Below are 15,793 nucleotides of genomic sequence, written 5' to 3' on the forward strand. Positions count from 1 at the left end.
AGCAGGCTGAGGAGGGGTCAGATAACCCGCGGGCAGGTCATGTTCAAGGTCCAGGCTGGCTGGGTGGGACGGGGTGTGGGGGGCTGTGAGCTTCTGCCCAGGGTTCCTCTCGATCGCCCTGCAGGGATGGGTCACTGTCCCGCGTGCAGGACTGTGCACCCACAGGTGTGTGTCTGATCTGGGAGCAGCAGGGCGACTGGGCAGGGGACAGGGAGGTTGGCCGGGCAGGACTGGGATGCCTCCGGGCCGGCTAGCCGTCCCTGTCTTTGTAGACATCCAATGAGATCGGCACGAGGCTGGCGGACACCCACTCCATGTCTGGGATCCGGAGCGTGACCCCACAGGACTCCCCTGGAGCAGGTGCTGGGGATTGCGGGGAGAGGCCTCCGACACCACCCAGACCACTGTCCCTGGTGGTCAGTGACTGCACTGGGCTCCAGGAGCCGTAGCCCACGGAGGCCGAGCCTGAGGCTGAGAAGCCCGGGGCTGGGTGCCCGTGGGTGTGTGCGGAAGGGTGGGGGCTGGCCCCACAGGAAAGGGCCCCCAGAGCCTGGTGTGGGGCCTGGAGCAACGACTGGGCTCAGAGCGCCCAGCGGGGGGACAGCGGTCGGGGAGACGCCCCGGGGAGGGCTCCTTCCTGGCTGCGGCTTCTCTGGGAGGCCCTGGGCTGGGTTCTGTCTCCACGGAGAGCAGGCTCGGGCTGAGCTTTTCTCCTCTCACAGCTGCTCCACCACCTGAGGAGCTAGAGCCGGTACCAACTCCTTCGGCAGCTCTGGACGGAGGGGTGGTGGCTGCGACTTCAGCAGGAGACCAGGAGCCGGCAGGTGACCCAGCACCCGCCCACGGAGAGCCTGACAGGGGCCAGGAAGGGCCTGCTGGAGAACCTGCCTGCGGAGAGCCTGCCCCTGTGCCTGCCCCTGTGCCTGCCAGAGCCGCCGCCCCTGCGCCTGCCCCGAACTGTGGCCCTGCTCCTGCCCCCGACCCAGCTCCTGCCCTGGATCCTGACCCATCCCTACACCTGCCAGTGCCCCGGTTCTTGCCGCTGACCCAGATACTGCCCCGGTTCCTGTACGTGCCAATGCGGCAGACCCTGTCCCTCACCTTGCACCTGCCCCCTCCCCTTCCCCGGCTTGTGCTCCTATTCCGGCCCCTGCCCCAACTCCTGCCCCTTACCCTGCCCCTGCCCCTGCCTCTGCGCCTACCCCTGCTAGAGCCAATGTCCCTTCTCCTGACCCACCTCCTGCCCCTGCACCTGCCCCTTCCCCAGCACCTGCCTGTGCACCTGTTCTTGCCCCTGACCCAGCTCCTGACCCTGCACCAGCCCCTTCCCTTACCTGTGCACCTCTTCTTGCCCCTGATCCGGATCCTGAACCTGACCCAGCTCCTGCCTGGATCCTGCCCCTTCCCTTGCCCCTGCCTGTGCTCCTATTCTTGCCCCTGACCCGGGTTCTGCCCCTGCCCCTGCCTGTGGTCCTGTTCCTGTCCCTGACCCACCTCCTGCCCCTGCACCTGCCCCTTCCCCTACCTGTGTTCCTGTTCTTGCCCCTGACCCAGCTCCTGCCCTGGATCCTGCCCCTTCTCCTGCCCCTGCCTGTATTCCTGTTCTTGCCCTTGACTCGGCTTCTGCCCCTGCAACTGTCCCTTCCTCAGCCCCTCCCTGTGCTCCTATCTTTGCCTCTGACCCAGCTCCTTCCCCTTCCCTACCCATTTCCCTGCCCCTGCGTGTGCGCCCATTCCTGCCCCTGACCCACACCCTGCCCCTGCACCTGTCCCTTCCTCTGCCTGTGTCCCTGTTCCGGCCCCTGCCAGAGCCGATGCCCCTTCGCCTGCCTGCGTCCCTGTTCCTGCCCCTGCCCCTGCCAGAGCCGATGCCCCTTCCCCTGCCAGTGTCCCTGTTCCTGCCCCTGCCAGAGCCGATGCCCCTTCGCCTGCCTGCGTCCCTGTTCCTGCCCCTGCCCCTGCCAGAGCCGATGCCCCTTCCCCTGCCAGTGTCCCTGTTCCTGCCCCTGCCAGATCCGATGCCCCTTCCCCTGCCTGCGTACAAGTTCCGGCCCCTGCCCCTGCCAGAGCCGATGCCCCTTCCCCTGCCTGTGTCCCTGTTCCTGCCCCTGCCAGAGCCAATGCCCCTTCCCGTGCCGGTGTCCCTGTTCCTGCCCCTGCCCCTGCCAGAGCCGATGCCCCTTCCCCTGCTTTCCAGGACCGCTGCCCCTTCCCCTGGCCCTGCCTGTGCTCCTCTACTTGTCCCTGACCCAGCTCTTACCGTGGATCCTGCCCCTGGCCCTGCTCTTGCATCTGGCCCTGCTCTTGCATCTGGCCCTGCCCCTCCTCCTGCTCCTGCAGGGCTCCCAGAACCACATCCAGAGCCCACATCCTCACGGGGAGAGCTCCTTGTACCATTCCCCTTAGCTCCATCACCCGACCCCGATGCCCCGCCAGATTGTTTCCTCCCCTCCCCCTATGTTCTTTCTCTCTGGTTCGTATTAACTGTTCTGTTCTCTTTCCATGTCCTATATGCTGTTTATTATTTATTTTAAATAAAATGAATTGTTTTCAGTTGAACAAGTCCTGAGGATCAAGTACATTCCCAAAGCTGGGCCACCACACCACAGAACATGACTGTGGAATATCTGCTTCCCCAAAGGAGTCCCCGAACCAGAAGGCCTCCCTGGAAACCCCTAAGCTGCTTCCTCTCTCTGTTCCTTTACCTGTTCTGGAGGTTTCCTGTACGTGGAATCACACAGGATGGGCCTTTGTGTCTGCCCCCCTATTTTCAAAGGGGACTCCTTCTTTTCTGGGTTGACTTGACATAGAATTTCCCTTATTGGATGTTGAAATCCCCGATGGATTACAGATGAGATGTAACCATAGAGCCCCCTTTGGTAAATATGGACACAATCTCGGGGCGGAGAACCCTGTTCCTGCTGGGACACCTCAGCCTGACCCCAGACAGGAAAGGGCTGGTTCCTCCTGTGACCCACAGAGAAACCAGGGAAATGCAGAAAGCTGGAAGACACACCCCAAAGGGCCAAAGCATTGCTCACAAGCCAAGGCCACAGAAAGGTTTCCCATGCCTCTGGTCCAAACCATGCTCCAAGTCACTGGGTTCCACAGGGACAGAGACGAAATGCATGCAAGTCCAAGGGGAGGGGGACAGGCATGGGGGGAGTCAGAGATGCAGGAGCTCCCGGGGAAGGACTCTGGCAAAGGAAACCCTATGGAGGCAGCACTGGTCACCCTCAGACTGGCAGGTGTCTGGTCTGGGGACCAGCAGCCCTGGCGAGAACGTGAGGAAACGGAGGTCCCCGGGAGAGAAGGGTGACGGGCACCCCTGTCTGGGAGAACAGTGAGCAGCACCCATCCCAGGCCACAGGTGCACCCATCACCTAGCGTGGGCAGCTCACTCCCACCGTGTTGAAGGGAACACCGTGTCCATCAACCTCTCTTTGCAACAGAATCCATAAAGTGGAGTTTCTGGGTCAACACGTATCCAGTGTTGAAGGTACAAGCCTCAACTTCCAACATCCCAGGTCTGCTTGTCCACCTTGAGCCTTGTTTGGGAAGCAGGGGTAGGGATCCCTGGGGCTGTGACCTGTGGGAGGGGTGGGGAGGGGGAGCTCTGAGTGGAGTGACCAAGGTACCCGGGGTGACCTGCCCAGCAGGGACCCTCCCGCCCCCAGCCCCTCTCCTGACCTCGTGCACGATGGCGAGGGTGTGATGGGGAAGGTGGTGGCCCTTGGCTGGCGAGTTCCCTAGCTGGTGCTGGAGCTGCTCAAGCTCCAAACCGGGCTCTGATCCCAGAGCTGGCGTGAGAGCCGAAGCTGCAGCTGCCCATCTCGGGAGTTGCGGTACGCATCGGTGGAGGACCTGGCTCGAGCTCTGGGGCAGGTGCTGGAGCTGAATCCCCCTCCAGAGATGATCCAGACCCGGTTCCGCACTTGAATAGGGCTCTTGAACCCACGGACGGCTTTCCTCCCCTGCCCACTTCATGGATGACAAAACTCGGGACGGTGACGGGACCGGCTACAGGGGGGTAATGGCTACGGGGGCATTCAGACCAAGGATCCTGCATCCCCTTCACCACGCGCCCCACGCGGGTCGGTCCTGAGCTGCCAGACGGGGACAAGGGCCTGACCCGCTGCTCCCGGCAGTTGCCCCCAGCTGAGCAGAGACACTTGCCGGGGACCTGAAGTCCTCATTGGACCTCTGTTCCGGCCAGCCCCACGCGAGCAGGGACCGTGCTTCCTCACCGCTGGGTCGCCAACCCCCAGAACAGTGCCTGGGAGGTGGTAGCACTTCACAGTTTAGTGAGTCAGTGGGATTCCCCCAGCAGCCCCGGCATGCGGGGCATGTTGTTACACATGAGAGGTCTGGGCCACAGACTCTTGTGTTAACGCTTTCTTCCACGCGGGCATCACCCACACCTGTGTCTATTCGCTGGAATGCAGAAGGGACCCCCAGACACCCTCCCTGCCCTCGGAGCTCCCAGCCTAACCGGTGGGTCAGCATCTCACCCACGGTCAGCAAGTGGGCGATACAGAGCTAGAGCACCTCGAGCACGAGACCTTGCACGAGCCGTGGGGCAGCTAAGATCTCGAACCATCTGACGCACCAGAACGTGCCCCGGCGCTGACTCGAGCCAGCCGTGGAAGCAGCTCGAGAGCCTGAGCCAGGGCCCCGCACACTAGAGCCCCTCCAGCTCCGACCCGCGGTCCCCCTCCGGAGGCAAAAGCAGCTCCGGGGTGAATTCCAGAGCAGAGCCACCTCCACACCAGTTCTCCCACCTGATCCGGCACCACTGGCAGAGTGAGAGGCAGCCCGAGAACGAGAGCCAGGTCTCGAGGCAGCTCAGCGCTGCTGGGGGAGGCCGGTTTCCTCTGAGAAGGCACAGGGACGGGCTGTGGGGATCAGCACAGGGTGATCCCCCTGGCAGGGTGGTGATCTTCTCTCCTCCTGCTGCTTCGGCACCATCTCGAGACGGAGAACTGGCCTCTGCCCCGGGGCCGGTCACCGCTGCAGAGTCGACGCGGCTGCCGAAGCAGCTACAGACCCAAAGCCCGCTGCAGAGCTCGAGGCATTTCCATGTCCTGCTGCGGGGCCTTCGCCAGGAGCTCGGGAGCTGGAGCCACGTGCGCCCCAGTGGGAGGAAGCCCCTGGACCTACGGCTCCATCGCCGACTGCAGAGCTAGAGCCATTTCATAATTGCCTTAATGCACCAGCGCATGGCTCCAATAAAAGTATCACAAAATCAGGGCGCCTGGGTGGCTCAGTTGGTTAAGCGACTGCCTTCAACTCAGGTCATGATCCCAGGGTCCTGGGATCGAGTCCCACATCAGGCTCCCTGCTCAGCGGGAGGCCTGCTTCTCCCTCTCCCACTCCCCCTGCTTGTGTTCTCTCTCTTGCTCTGTCTCTCTCTGTCAAATAAATAAATAAAATCTTAAAAAAAAAGTATCACAAAATCAGAGATACAGGTGTCCTTTTCTTCACAATTTTGGCAACTATGTGACATTGCATTAAAGTTTCCTGAAAATGACACACGTGTTTCTTTCCTTTCACTTTCTTCAATGTGCCAACAGATCAACCTTCATGGGCACACTACCACATATCCGTCCTCTTCGGTGGGGTCCAAAGCTTAGATACACATTACAGAGGGTCTTTAAATTCAGCAAAGACACTTCCAGTCTAACTTCCAGTGATTTCCCTTCATGAAACTTCCGCCAGATTTGAGATAACTACTTTTGGTGCCGTTCGTGCCTTGCCACCTCCTCTCCCACACCTGGTAGGTGATATGCGTCCATCCTTCCGGGCTCAGCTCAGAGCCTCCCACCTCCCTGCTGTCCCTCTGCATCACTCGGGGCAGAAGCCAACTCTCCTTCCCCTGTATCCAAATATCCATCACCCGTGCAGTCAGCGCTGAGGTGACTCCCTTGCTCTCTGATCGTATGGCTTCTTGACTCCATACAGGATTTCTTCTCTCCTTTACTAGACCACAGGGTAAGATTATTAAAATCCTTTTCCCTCGGAACCTAGCACAGGTACCCTGCCCAAATGACAACTTCAGTTAATGTTTATTGAAAGCTCAGTGCAAAATCTAAAACAGATTACTTTCAGGCTCTATTAAGGGGAGCCCCATAAATTAAATGGGATTAATTTGTAGTTTTTACCTAAGAAAATAGATTTTAACTTCAAAGTAATCTTATTAACTGCACTTAAAAAATCCATTTAGGAAGACAAATGAATGAGTCAAATTTTTTCCTTGAAAACTCACTTCCATACAGGCAGCCCAGAATGATTTCAGTCCTGTGTGTGGCAAGGAAATCTGTCTCAAGAAAAGCAAGTGCTCTGATCTTTCGCTCCAGAGGGGAGTTTTGGACCAAAACAAAGACCTTGCTGAAACTTCAGATCATGCTTTGAAAGCCAACCAACGAAGGCTACCTTTGGTTTAGTGAAGAGTTTTATACATCCAGACCCTAGAGACACATCCTGCTTGGTAGCAACGCTACTCAGATTTGGGACCAGAAAATGAGCCCCAAGGCTAAGCCTGTGAATAAAAAAATTGGGAAGCTATATGGAGCATGGGAACCAAGAACACTAGGCTCCATCCAAAGCCCTTAAAATATGCCCTTTTAAACAGCACTCTTCCAATTTCCCTCCTTTGCCTGTTCGGAGATTCAGAAATTCACTTATAATCTTTCAATGATAGACATTTATTGGGAAAAAAATATTAAAATATTTAAAGCGTTAGCTGGCGTACTTCAAAGGAGCTAGTCCCATTGACTCGTTGTTCCCACCCCAACCCCTTGGTCCTTTTCTCCTCTGCCTTCCAGATTTTGTTTGACATTTGGAAGGTTCATCTCAGTACACAGGAGCCAGCCCCAATCCCACACTTGAAGTGAATCTGACTCTGTGCCAAAGGAACTTTGCAATCTTTGGGCAAGTTGCTAGTACACACATCCTTAACTCACTTATCATTTTTTTAAAACCTTCTTCTTCCTTACATTTGAAAAAAATTCCTTCACGATATAATTAATTAAACACAATTTTATTAAACATATTGAGCAAAATATGCAAGGTGGTGGGAGCAGCAGGGACAATGTAAGAGGATGTGTTCTGAGGAACCTACTACGACCGAGTCTTAGTTGTGCAAGTACACACGCCCCCGTCCAGGAAAGTACCTAACGGAGAAAGCACAGCACTGGGGCAGTGGTGAGAACCACCAGTTTAAGTGTTTTTAGCTCTTTCTAACAAAACACTAAGCTCAAATGGCTTAAACATTTAGCAAGGTGGCATTATTTCACATAACGAGAAGGTTGGAGTTGGTTCATTCAGCTGCTCAATATCATCAGGGACCCAGGCTCTACTCATTTTTGACTTGGTCGTCTAGTTGACTTTTGTCCTCAGGCTTGCCACCGCAAGGTTGCAAAAGTGGCTGCGGCAGCCCAAGCATCAACACTTACACCAATACTACCTTTAAACATTGCGCTCTGAGGGTAAGATGCTCCCTCCTTCTGAAGAGGAAGGAGGCCTCCCCCAGGAGTCCCCAACTGACTTCCCATTGGCCAAAATTGTGTCACATGCCAATTCCTAAATTCATCATCCAGCCTGGAGAAGAAAATTCTCATGACTAATTTAGATCAAGAACAATTCACATCCTGAAGCTCCTGGGTATCTGATTATGAATAAAATCAGGGTTTATTAGCATGGAAGGCAGAGGGGCAATGACTGGTCATTAAGCAACGACAGTATCTTCCATAAGGAGGTCACATACTTCAGGGAGATTAGGAATGCAGTTTGAAACCTCTATACTTTAATTTCTGGTAATGGGAACTTCCTGAAGGCTTTTGAGCAGGAAAATAACATGAGCAGATTAAGATGTAAGGGATTTGGAAAAATTGTAATTCTGAAAATTATAATTCTTGTTTCACAACATTTACTGGTGGTACACATATTTTCATTCATTTATTGAACAAATATCTTCCGAACGCCTGCTGTTCCAAGTGTGAGGATGCAGTGCTGAATAAATGCTGGGGTTCTTGCCTTCAGGAGAGCTTATATTCTGGTGGGGAAGGCAAACTACATCATTTCAAATTTGACTCTGTTTAAGCAGAAAGGAAGCAGTGTAATAAAAATACTCAGTGAGGGAGTGGAGGTGGGACTGGTTTAAATTGGCTGGTCAAGGAAGATTCTTGAGAAGATGATGCTTGAATTAAACCAGAATAATAAGGTGCCTGCCAGGGGAGGATTTGAGAGCAAGTTTGAAGCAGAAGGAACAAGTACAAAGCCCCGAAGAGGGATAATCTTGGCATGTTAGAGACCCATAAGGATCCTAGACAACAGTCAGAAGGGGGCGTGGTGGGAGATAAAGCTGATTTGGGTCGGGAAAGGATTTCTTAAACACCCTCGCCCCCTTCTCAGAGTTGAGATGAAGGAGAAGGACACGGACCAAGCCAGGCACGGCTTCTGGCCATGGTGAAAGGTTGTATGTTATTCCAGGTGTAACGGGAAACACACAGTTTTCAAGAGGGAAGATATTTTTCAAATTTTACTTTCTTTTATTTTCTGGCTTCTGTGTGAAAAAAAAGAGACATAAGGGGCAGGAGCCCTCTTACAACTCTTTTGTAAGGCAGAGTCCCAGGTGCACGAAGGTGACTTGGAATTGGGTGGCAGTGGGACAAGTAGACAGGTATTATGGGATGCTTCCTAGAGACTGTGAGGTATAGGAGTTACGGTCAAGAGCTACTTGGAAAAGTTCGGTAAGAGCAGAGAGAAATTACTCCCTGGTAATGTTCTAGGCCAGTGCTTTAGTGTGCATGTGAATCCTCTAGGGATCTTTGTAAAGTGCAGATTGTGACTCGGGAGGTCTGAGGTGGGGCCTGGGATTCTGCTTGTCTAACCAGTTTCCAGGTCATGTCACAGCTTCTGGTCTGAGAACCACACTCAGTAGCAGGATTCTAGCACAAGTGACCTTAACTTACATATTTAGTTGTATTTCCTACTACTGTCCTGTGCATACCATGTACAGACCGGTACTGAAACAGTGGCTACATGTTGCTAAATTTAATTAAGCTAAAATAAGACATTCAGTTCCTTAGTTGCACTACTACATCTCAAATGCTCAAAGCCACAGGTGGCTAGTGGCTGCTCTATGGGACAGCCCATGGATGACGAACTTGCCCTTATTAAAGAAAGTTTTACTGGGTGGCGCTGCTCCAGGCAGAGGAAACTATCTCTAGTTCTCTACGCCTCCTGTTACCATCTTTCCTTATTCTGTCTTTTCCAAGGAACGCACGTGTTGTCTCTGTTCGAATCAAATGCATCTTTTAAGAACTGTCTCAAATCTGTGTCTTCTACGGAGCTTCCTGGAACTGAAACTGGGTGAGCTGCTTCCTTCCGATCTGCGTATTTGGTTTTTCTCCGCGATGTGTTTCTACTGTATTTTGTCCACCTCGTATTCAAGGTCTCCAGCCCTTTTCTCTGGTTGTAGAACCCCATCTTCTATGGGTGTGCACATTGGGGGGGGGGGGGACTATTTCTCGCTCACGCGATTCCGCGTGATTCATGCGAGCCGAACGCCGCCCTCACCACGGTCATTAGCACATGAGCCAGAGGAAGCGACGTCAGTGCCAGGACATTGGCTGAATAATTGAAGGCGCTCTCTCAGCGGGGCACCCAGGAGACGAAGACAGATCCTGGACGACGTCATCTCGTGCTTGGCTCTGCCTGTCTCTGGAGCTCCTTCGACCCTCAACCGTTCCTTACCGGGAACAATCGATCTCCTCGTTCCGCTTCAGCCAGGGGGCCACGGTCATTAGCACATGAGCCAGAGGAAGCCAGTGACGTCAGTGCCAGGACATTGGCTGAATAATTAAGGGCGCTCTCTCAGCGGGGCACCCAGGAGATGAAGACAGATCCTGGACGACGTCGTCTCGTGCTTGGATCTGCCTTTCTCTGGAGCTCCTTCGACCCTGGACCGTTCCTTACCGGGAACAATCCATCTCCTTGTTCCGCTTCAGCCGGGGCCTTGCTGACGCTCGGCCACCCCCCGTCCGGCCGTCCGTTCAGCCGGCCAGTCGCGCTCGCGCTCCCTTGGTTGCCGCTCACGGGTTCGCGGGAGTCTGTGAGCAGATACCTACCGAAACTACGTGTTTCTTTACAAGTCTTGATAGCCAAATTATTTTGACGTGTTGATAATCAAATGTGATGGAGCCAAACACGATTTTCCTTATATGCTAATGAGATGCTTATGGATAGTTCTCTCCCGAGTTTTTAGCTTGGCACATGCATACTACAAATTGACTAGCCTCTGTACTATGTCACCCAAAACAAGCCCAAACTCCCCAGTTAGCACGTTCTCACTTGCCCGGCTAACCCACAGGATCCTGCGGCGTATTTGTCCTTCAGCCGCCCCACCTCCCGCCTTTGAAGGACGTCTCTGAAAGCCACCGCCCTGGGCGCTGGGTGGGGCCGGCGGGGTGCCTCCGGATCCCGCTCGCCCTCCTGATCAGCTCACGGGAAACTTCTTGGCTTCCTGTGTCGTCTTCCTCTCACTACTGTCCTGTAACATACGGAATCTGACCAGACCCTGCTCCTCCAATTGGCTCAGAAGGCCCCACAGGCACCACTGTCCGGAAGGCTCCTAGACCCCAAACTCAAAGGTGGCCACAAACCCAGACGAACTCATCACCACCGCCGCCTGCCACTTGCTCTCTCAAACTGTATTTCCCAACTAGCACTGGGCAGAAGGTGGAGTGATTCATTCTTGAAGGAACAAAGAACAGACCCTCACTCTTCCACCCTACCCCTCAAAATGTACTAATTCTTGTTGTTTACAAAATAAGACTTAAGCAGCACTCTGGAGGACTACGTACATGGTAAGATTTATCTTTTATTAGAGACCTTATATTACATATTCCCCAAAAGATATAAAACCTTCCAAGAGAAAAATATCAAAACCTATTTGATTCCAAGATAAGCAACATAATCAAAATGAAAGCAAAGATTTTCTTCCAAAGGAATGTGAAAACATTTCGACACAAGTACAACAAAGACATGGGAAGGTAATTAAAATGTTTCACAACACATTTTATAGCATTTTATTTTAATCAGTATTTGAAGAAAACAAGAATGCCGAGTTCTCAAACACTGCAGGTAAAAAGCTCAAATTACCAAAAAAAAAAAAAAATCACAGGAATGACTTACTCGCTCAACCGAACATCTGCGGTAACAAATGTAATAAAACCCAAGCAAACAAATATGCCACCGAGATCACAACTGAAATGTAGGTTTTTAGGTGTGCCAGAGACACTAAATTAATCAGTTCGTGACCGCAACCCAAAGCAAAAGCATCCTCTCCTCATTTCCCTGATGATTTATTCTAAAAATAAAAAGCAGAAATTTGCTGGTTTAAAGAGAATTTCTGCTTTACCTGTGAACGGTGGCAACACACACTAAGACCCCGACTGACATGGGACAGATCCATCTCAAACAACCAGAAGTGGCAAAACCACTGTTATTGCATCAAGATTTTTTATTTCAACTGATCAGAATTTCCACAATGATTAAGCACACCCACTTAACCACAGAACACAGTGAACTCCCAAAGGAAGGTTTTACATTTAAGATGCAATGAAAATACTGATCTTATTCCTGGGATTTGCTTCTGGCAATCTTAACATCTATAGATGTCCACAAAAAGGAAGTGCTTTGTTTTTCTTTTTTCTTTTAGTTGTTTATCCCCCAAAATGAGGAAGGAAACTTACAGTACATGTTTATTGCATGACATTACTCCCTTATAATATCTTCATCAACACCAGTATTGTTTCCTTAATTATTAAAGGCGAAAAAAATTTATGAACTTAACATAACTTAGCAATAATTGTAGGAGCTGCATCTTGGTAAAAAAAAAAAAAAAAAAAAAAAAAAAAAGGATGATCATCAGACTACCTGGTGAAACAGAAATTAGGTTTCAACTTCTCTATAAAGATGCTGGAATGGCAGGAGGTAAAAGGAAGTTTAAAGTCAGAGAATACTAAATTTATTAGGTAACACAAAGAGAATTTTCAAAAGTGTACATACTCAGTGAATCCTTTCTATCCTAAAACTGAATATTCTAAATGTTTCTAATGTTGCTTCAGTGTTAATGTCATGTTAATCATGATCCCAAATAAATTTTATCAAAAGTACTGTAATGGGAGAGAGGGAGCAAAATGGCGGAGGAGTAGGAGACCTGGATTTCGTCTCCTCTCAGGAATTCAGCTGGATAGGGATCAAACCATTCTGAACACCTACAAACCCAACAGGAGATCAAAGAAAAGAAGAGCAACAACTTTCTGAACAGAAAAGCGACCACTTTCTGAAAGGTAGGACGTGCGGAGAAGTGAATCCGAGGCGATATTCGGGAGGATAGACGGCGGGGGAGGGGCCTCCGTCGGCCGCTTCTGGCAAGTGATAGAGCCGCAGAGCACAAAATCGGAACTTTTAAAAGTCTGCTCCGCCGAGGGACGTCACTCTGGTGCCTAAGCGGGGGGTGGAACCCTCCGGGACAGTGTGGTCTCAGGACCCTCGGGGTCACAGAAGGACCGGGGGTGCCTGAGGGCGGCAGAGCTCCCAGGTATCGGAGCAGGGAAGCCGGCTGCAGAGGCGGAGCCCAGGCGTGGGCTCTCAGCTCGGGGTTGACATAAACCGTGATTCGCGGCACAGTCGGGCCACTGCTCCTCCAGCAGGGACCCAACAAGCGGCAGATCCGGGGAGACTCACCTTCCTCCCCCGGGAGGAGCCGCGCGGGAGGGCACCGCAGGGATCTGCTGGGTTTGGAGACTCCAGACCGGGTCGGGTGCCAGAGATAGAAACGCGCGGTCACAGGCCGGTTGAGCATGGAGTGCAGCCGGAGACCGGGGAGACGGGAGTGACTGACGGCTTTTCTCTGGGGGCTCACTGAGGAGCGGGCCCGAGTTCTCGGCTCCTCCGGGGCGGAGATTGGGAGGCCGCCATTTTCACTCTCCGCCTCCAAAGCTGTACGGAAAGCTCGCAGGGAACAAAAGCCCCGGAGAGCAAACCTGAGCAGATGACTTAGCCGGGAGGGGGCAAGGGCGGGGCAATTCCGCCTCCGGCAGAGACATTTGGAAACCACGGCAACAGGCCCCTCCCCAGAAGATCAGCGAGAACAGCCAGCCAAGACCAAGTTTACCGATCAATGAGAACGGCAGAACTCCAGCGCTAGGGGAATACTGCACATAGAATTCACGGCTTTTTTACCATGATTCCTTAGTCTTTTAAAGTTAATTTTTTTTTTAACTGTCTTTTTGTCTTTTTATTTCTTTTTGAATTTTTCTTTTTCCCTTTTTCAAACAACATCTTATCAATCCCTTTTTTTAAAAAAAAAACATTTTTATTTTTCATTTTTTGAGTCATATTCTATCCCTTCATAGTAGTTACCCATATTTTTGGCTTATATATATAAGTTGTTCTCTCTTTAAAATTTTGAGATAGTTTCTTCTAACAGATTAAAATATACCCTAAATCTCTAGTATATGGTGTTTTCTATTCCCCTGCCTGATCACATCCTCTCCCTTTTTTTTTTCTTTTTCTTTTTCTTTTTTCTTTTTTAAATCTTCTTCTTTCTTTTTCAAACAACTTCTTATCAATTCCTTTTATAAAATTTTTTATAATTTCCATTTTTACAGTCATTTTCTATCCCTTCATCATATCAACCCTTATTTTTGTACATATATCTTTTTCTTTCTTTAAAATTTTGGGAGACACTTTCTTCTAAAAGACCAAAACACACCCCAAATCTAGTGTGTGGCACTGATCTATATACCATATAGATCATATTTGATCACATTCTGGTTTTTCTTTTGTTGTTGTTGTTTTGTTTTGTTTGTTTTTGTTTTTATCTTTATCTTTTTCTTTTTTTTTCTTTTTCTTTTTTCTCTCTTTCCCCTTCTTATCCCACTGCTTCAGGTCTTTTCTGATTTGTTTAGAGTATATTTTCTGGGGACGTGGTTACTCTGCTAGCATTTTGTTCTCTCATTAATCTATTCTCCTCCACACAAAATGACGAGACGGAAAAAATCACCTCAACAAAAAGAACAAGAGGCAGTACCGACTGCCAGGGACCTACTCAATACGGACATTAGTACGATGTCAGATCTAGAGTTCAGAATCATCACTTTAAAGATACTAGCTGGGCTTGAAAAAAATATGGAAGTTATTAGAGAAACTCTTTCTGGAGAAGTAAAAGAGCTAAAATCCAACCAAGTAGAAATCAAAAAGGCTATTAATGAGGTGCAATAAAAAATGGAGGCTCTAACTGCTAGGATAAATGAGGCAGAAGAGAGAATTAGTGATATAGAAGACCAAATGATGGAAAATAAAGAAGCTGAGAAAAGAGAGATAAACAACTACTGGATCACGAGGACAGAATTTGAGAGATAAGTGATACCGTAAGACGAAACAACATTAGACTAATTGGGATCCCAGAAGAAGAAAAAAGAGAGAGAGGGGCAAAGGGTATTTTGGAGCAAATTATACCAGAGAACTTCCCCAATTTGGGGAAGGAAACAGGCATCAAAATCCAGGAGGCACAGAGAACCCCTCTCAAAATCAATAAAAATAGGTCAACACCCTGACATCTAATAGTAAAACTTACGAGTCTCAGAGACAAAGAGAAAATCCTGAAAGCAGCTTGGGAGAAGAGATATGTAACCTACAATGGTAGAAACATTAGACTGGCAACAGACCTATCCACAGAGACCTGGCAGGCCAGAAAGGACTGGCATGATCTATTCAGAGCACTAAATGAGAAAAATATGCAGCCAAGAATACTCTATCCAGCTAGGCTGCCATTGAAGATAGAAGGAGAGATAAAAAGCTTCCAGGACAAACAAAAACTAAAGGAATTTGCAAACACGAAACCAGCCCTACAAGAAATCTTGAAAGGGGTCCTCTAAGCAAAGAGAGAGCCTAAAAGCAACATAGACCAGAAAGGAACACAGACAATATACAGTAACAGTCACCCTACAGGCAATACAATGGCACTAAATTCCTATCTTTCAGTAGTTACCCTGAATGTAAATGGGCTCAATGCCCCAATCAAAAGACACAGGCTATCAGATTGGATAAAAAAACAAGACCCATTGATATGCTATCTGCAAGAGACTCATTTTAGAACCAAAGACACCCCCAGATTGAAAGTGAAGGGGTGGAAAACCATTCACCATGCTAATGGACACCAAAAGAAAGCTGGGGTGGCAATCCTTGTATCAGACAAATTAGATTTTAAACCAAAGACTGTAATAAGAGATGAGGAAGGACACTATATCATACTTAAAGGGTCTATCCAACAAGAAGATCTAACAATGGTAAATATCTATGCCCCTACATGGGAGCAGACAATTATATAAACCAATTAATAACAAAAGCAAAGAAACACATTGACAACAATACAATAATAGTGGGGGACTTTAACACCCCCTCACTGAAATGGACAGATCATCTAAGCAAAAGATCAACAAGGAAATAAAGACTTTAAATGACACACTGGACCAAATGGACTTCACAGATATATCCAGAACATTTCATCCCAAAGCAAAAGAATACACATTTTTCTCTAATGCCCATGGAACATTCTCCAGAATAGATCACATCCTAGGTCAAAAATCAGGTCCTAACAAGTACCAAAAGATTGGGATCATTCCCTGCCTATTTTCAGACCACAATGCTTTGAAACTAGAGCTTAATCACAGAGGACAGTCGGAAAGAATTCAAATACATGGAGGCTAAAGAGCATCCTACT

The sequence above is a fragment of the Mirounga angustirostris genome, unplaced genomic scaffold (assembly GCF_029215605.1).
Source record: "Mirounga angustirostris isolate CCGP_5_RB_7025 unplaced genomic scaffold, mMirAng1.0.hap1 SCAF_18, whole genome shotgun sequence".
Classification (NCBI taxonomy): Eukaryota; Metazoa; Chordata; class Mammalia; order Carnivora; family Phocidae; genus Mirounga; species Mirounga angustirostris.